Here is a 6,267-nt window from a genome sequence, read left to right as displayed (position 1 = left end):
AAAAAATGAAAAAAAAAAAACGAAAGAAGGGAAAAAAACACAAAAAAAAGAAAAAAGAAAAAGAAAGAAGGGGAAAAAAAACATGAAAGAATGAAAGAAAAAACGAAAGAAGAAAAAAAAAAAACGTAAGAAAGAAAGAAAAACAGAAATAAAAAACGAAAGGGGGAAAAAAACATGAAAGAAGGGAAGAAAGAAAAATGAAGAAAAAAAAAATTAGGAAAAAAAACGAAACAAGAAAAAAACACGAAAGAAGCAAAGAAAAAACAACGAAAGATATGAAAGAAGGAAAGAAAGAAAAAGAACAAGAGAAAGAAAAAACATGAAAGAAGGAAAAAAAGAAAAACAAAGGGAAAGGGGAAAAAAACATGAAATATAAGGGAAAGAAAAAAAAAACAAAGAAAAAGAAAAAAACATGAAAAAAGAAAAAAACGAAAAAAGGAAAAAAAAAACACGAAAAAAACGAAAAAAGGAAAAAAACAGAAAAAAAAAAAACGAAAAAAGGGAAAAAAAAACAAAAAAACAAGAAGAAAAAAACACAAAAAAAACGAAAAAGGAAAAAAAAAACATGAAAAAAACGAAAGAAAAAAAAACGAAAAGACAAATTTTCCAAAAAGCGCTTGGGGGAAAAGACGAAAAAACCCCGCCGATAGAGGGCGCCTTTTCCCTCCGAGACGCACGTTTTCGGTTCCTTTTCCTTTCTACGCTTTTTTTTTTTTTTTTTTCTTTTTTCTTTTTTAGTGAGGGGGTTGGGGGGGGTGGGGATAATGCTTCATGTGACTTTTTTTTTATATTATTTTTTTGTTATTATAATTATATTATTATTATTATTTATTATTTTATTATTATATTTTTATTATTATTATATATTATTATTTTATTATTATCAAGATTTTTATATTAATTTTTTTTTTCTTTTTGTTTTTATTTATTTTTTTTTTTTTGTCTGCCTGCCTTCACACGCATTTTTTTTTTTATTTACGCACCAGTTTTTTTTTTTACTTTTTTCCCCTCCCTCTTTTCAAATTTCCCTTTTCATTTTTTCTCTTTTTCCCTTCCCTTCCCTTTTCCCCCCTTCCCCCCCTTCCTATCCCCCCCCCCATCATCATCCCCTTTCTCCCCCCTTTTCCCTCACCCCCTCCCCGTCCCCTCCCTCCCCCACTCCCTCCCCCGTCCCCTCTTCTCCCTCACCCCCCCCCTGTCCCCTCCCCTCCCTCACTCCCTCCCCCCGTCCCCCCTTTCCCCACCCCCCCCCCTCCCCCCCCTTTCTCCCTATCCCTTTCCCCCCCTGCTTCTTCATTCTTTGAATAGAAAAAAAAGTATAATTATGAATATTGGTGTAATAATAATTATGATAATGGCAATGATAATTGTAATGATAATGGTGATGATAATGATAATGTTTTTAAAGGCATACACAACTTAGTGCAGGTTTAACTACAAATAATGTGAAAAACATCATCCGAGGGAAAATCTCCCATGAAGTAAATGGATTATTATTTTTCCCTTTTAAATTTTTTCCTTTACCACATGCCGCTAGGTAAAATGCTTTAAAAAAATGGGAAAATGCTGGGCCTGATAGTGCTTAGCCAAAAAGGAGTAAATTTAGTAGGCCTTGGGGACCTTACCTAATTTTCACCTTTCCTTGAATTGGCGGAAAAAAATTTTTTTTACTAATGGTATGAATATCGATGGTGTTATTTTTTTTAAAAAACTTATAATTACTATAATGTTATAAACTTCTGTTACTGCAAAATAAGAAAAACATAAAATATTTTTGAAAAAAGGGTAAACGGAAGAGACAGGTAGTACTCGAAATTTGGCTCATTGGTGACTTATTACAAGTGTATCCCTCTGTGTGTTAAAAACAAAAAAGTAAACTCAAGTGGGCATGGCATGTACGTACATGCCATGCCCGTTAGGGTTGGGTTAATGTTGTAGCAAGAAAAGTGATAAAAACCTTTTTAAATTTTTTGTTTCCCTTTTTATTTGTTTTTCTTAACTTTATTAGAAATGCTGCAAAAATCAGCCTGCAATAATTCTTAGCTCTAATGGGACAAATAAGTTGCAATAAATTTTATTATACAGTGTGTATATTTTGAAAAAAACACTCATACACACGTGTTTAACCCATTTGATCCAGGCGTATGTGGACCAAAATCCGGTATTAGGCTTACTCAAGTTTTGACTGTGTGTATGGCTTGGGGTTTTTGCCTAAATAAACACCCCGATACTTTTTTTCCCTATTTTGCTATTTTCAGAGGTCAGTATTGCCATGCTGTGTCAAGATGGTAATAGACTTTTTTGTTGAACAAACTCAATATTATATATCTAAGCAGTCTACAGTGCTTTTCAGTAAAAATAACAATAAATGACACTATGTTACCTGTGCTTTTGTTATATATTTTTGTTATATTCAATTAAATTTTGTGACCTTGAACGGTTCTTTCTAGTCATCTGCAAATTCCCATCAGTATTTTGGACAAAATGTTCCCATCACCCTGGCCTCAGCCATATTTTTCCATGACACATTCCTTTCACCTGCCACAAAGTTAATATTTTTTTATGATGAGCCATTCCTGTCACCCAGATCCAATGGATTAAACATATGTGTCTTGTATATGTTTAGGCATACCTTTCTTCTTCATTGTCAAAATATTTTCTGCCTAGACTAGTGAACATTTTGTAGGTGTAGATGTTTTTCACTTGAACAGATTTTTACAAAACCTCTGCTGAAAAATAGTACTGATCTCTGTAGAAGTGGAAGAATGTTGTAAATATATGAAACTATGAAATTAAATTGCCAATACTTTTGTCTATCAAAATTAGATACAGATTAGCACAACTGAAAAATTTGTTCCTTTTTGGGATTGCATCTGGAACTGATTTTGTAGAGAGAGTAGTACCATTTGGTACTAATTCTAATTCTCTTCAGGTGTCCAGGAGCGAGAATGAGATTCAAGAAGACAGAGGTGTGCCAGACATGTCCCAAAAATCAAGAATGTATGCCAGACCTGCCTTCTGGATCTGGAGTATGGGCTCCCCACTCAGGTTAGTATAGCATTTAGATTAATATATTTTTTTAGATATCAACCAAATATCTTGCTGTTAACTCTAGGGATGAATTACCATGGTTGAAATGCAGTGTAACTTTCAGATTATTTGTTTAGAAAAGAGAACTGTATAATATAAGGAGAATTTTTAAAATGGTAACGAAACTCACCACATGAATTTTAGACTATATTGATTGTACTTAATGTAATAATAATAACGATAATGTGGGCGGGACATCCTTTGATATGTACCCTCACCCTATGGGTTTTTAGTTTGTCACACCCCACTGGCACTACGGTATAGGAACTCCCAAACACTACATCAGAATTTGGATGCCTTATCCCATTGAGCCATTGACACATACAATGATAAGCAAGAAGCAACATAATCAAGTTATAATTGCATTATGGGAAAAAAAAAAAGTGAAATATTAAAACTTAGTGAGAGTGTGCTTTCTGTATTTAAAAAGTCTTAAAAAAATATGATTTTGTACAAAGTAGAAGGTATTTTTGGATTATTTATTTATATAATTTCACATATCATTTAGAGCTGGATTAGTGTGATAAATTATGGTTTGGGATATCTGATAGGTTATAGCAAATTATATGCTTTACAGAGCAGGTAATTTTATATTTTCTATGATTCATCAACAACAAAGGGATGAGTTACTTACACACACACAAAAACACACACACACACACACACACACACACACACACACACACCACACACACACACCACACACACACCCCACACACACACACACACACCCCACACACACACACAAACACACACACACACACACACACACAAAAATATGTATAGGTATAGGTATAGGTATATGTATATGTATGTGTATATGTATGTGTATTTGTGTGTGTATGTGTATGTGTAATGTATATGTATATGTGTATGTATATGTGTATGTATATGTGATGTTATATATATATATATATATTATATATATATATATATATATATATATTATGTAGATATATATGTAGATATATATGTAGATATATATATGTATATAGATATTTATATATATGTCTATATATGTATAATGTATAGTATATATGTATATGTATATTTTAATATGTATATGTATATGTATATATGTATATGTATATATGTATATGTATATATGTATATTATATATATATGTGTATAAAATATATATATATATATATATGTGTGTATTATATATATATATATAATAATATAATATATATATATATATATATATATATATTTACAAAATATATATATATATAATTTTTTATATATATATATATATTACATATATAACTTTATATATATATAAAATATATATATATATATATATATATATATAAAATATATATTATTATATATATATATATAATTGGTTATGTCATGGCAATCACATGACCAAAGTCTGGGTATTAGGCTTCTGTGAGTAGCCTCTCTAGGGGCGATGCTTGTAGGCTGGGCAGGATAAGACTCTATGCCTCCTATTTGCAATGTTATTTACTCTTTTTATTCATAAGTTTTTTTTTTTTTTTTTTTTGCCATTTTCCAATGTCCATATTTGCCTTTTGTTTTGTATTATCCTGATGATAATAGACTGTTTTCTTTGCACAGACTCCATATCATCTCTTTATTAGTCTACAACTCAGTGCAATAAAAATAAAGATATGTAACACTTTGTGTAATTACAATTCTTTTTTCACAATATTAAATTTTCGTAATACAACATGGTTGCCAGGAATACAACTTTGAGCAGGGAAAATTTGCCAGATAAGTCTAATAAACCTCCCAAGAAGTTTGTGGATTGTAAAATATAGAACAAAGGTAGTTTGATATAAAACTTTTAGGGAGGATTATATTTTTACTTTACTGTTCTTATGTATATGTTTACTTGTAATATGATACAAGAAAAAACTTCACCCACAGGTCCCGAGACTAGCTCTTAGCCTAGCAGATGAGATGCCAAAAAGTGATGTCAATAAGAGTTTACATCCAGAACATGGGGGAAAACAGATGGCAGCTACATCTGATGGTAGCACAGCAGGAGGAGTTTTAGGCAAAACAAAAACACATTCAGAGATGCTCCTGGTCTGGCTGTACAACACCATACTACAAGCGGAAACCGGCCCCACATTTGCTCATTCTGGGTGAAGGGTGAATGCAAACGAGGTGAAGAATGTCCGTACCGGCATGAGAAGCCCACTGCCCCTGATGACCCTCTGGCTGATCAGAATATCAAGGACCGTTACTTGGTGTCAATGATCCTTTGTGAACAAGTACAAAGGGAAGGGTGCAGCCATGCCCAGGCGGAACCCCAGAGGACAAGTCCATCACTACATGTATGGGGTAACCCTAGGTGACAGGATTGGTGAGAAGGAGTTGCGAGACCATTTCTACCAGTATGGGGAGCTACGCAGGTAAAATGGGGTTTGGCTTAAGCAGAAGTATCCCTTTGGGCAATTTCCCACCACGTTCTGCCTGCAGAACTTGCTGCAGAGCGACCTTCAACAAACTTATCATTCAGGAAGGCGGCTCAACATAAAATGGGGCCGGCGCAGGCCAGACAAGGTTGGTCTTGGGCTTTGGGGGCATTAAAGTTGAGGGAGAGGGGTGCCCACAACCTTTGGACCAGTCCTGGCTCCCCACATACCTCCACCCCCAGAGGAATTTCCAGAACAACTTCTCAAACTACCCCACAGGCAGCCAGCATACCACTCCCCACCAGGACAGGCCCAGCTGCGCTGGGCACCACAATCCGACCCCCTATCCTCCAGGCCAAGCTCCTCCCGACCTCCTGTCCCCCCCTCAGGCAGCCTCCCAGGAGGCCCTCCTCCTGTGATGGCCCCTTGGCCCACGTCCACCCCCAGGGTTCCCCCTGCTCCTCCAGGTCCCCTGCCACCCCTCCAGCCCCTCCTTTTTCCCCCCCACCCCTTTCGTGCCCCACTTCGCCCCCACCAGGAGTTCGCCCCCCAAAACATACTTCCCCCAGCCACCTCCCATCCCAGGTGTAGGACCCCCTCCTCCCTCACACATGGCATCATCCACTACCCCTCGCAAGATCCCACACAAATGGGGGCCAATCCAGACAAGAAATAGATATGTACATAGGACGGACTGATTAGCTTTAGTGACTAATTTTAATGATAAATGTTAGTTTTATTTTGTTATTTTTATTATGGAAATATTTATCATTGTCAATATGGTTTA

General features: G+C 35.2%; 1 pseudogene; it reads left to right on the top strand.

Annotated features, from left to right (window-relative positions):
- Window positions 1–6,267, top strand: part of LOC119579607 — a 16,113-nt pseudogene extending 9,846 nt beyond the window's left edge.

Source organism: Penaeus monodon, chromosome 12, assembly GCF_015228065.2.
Source record: "Penaeus monodon isolate SGIC_2016 chromosome 12, NSTDA_Pmon_1, whole genome shotgun sequence".
Classification (NCBI taxonomy): domain Eukaryota; kingdom Metazoa; phylum Arthropoda; class Malacostraca; order Decapoda; family Penaeidae; genus Penaeus; species Penaeus monodon.
Note: the sequence above shows the minus strand (reverse complement) of the source record. Positions and strands in the feature narration are given on the sequence as shown.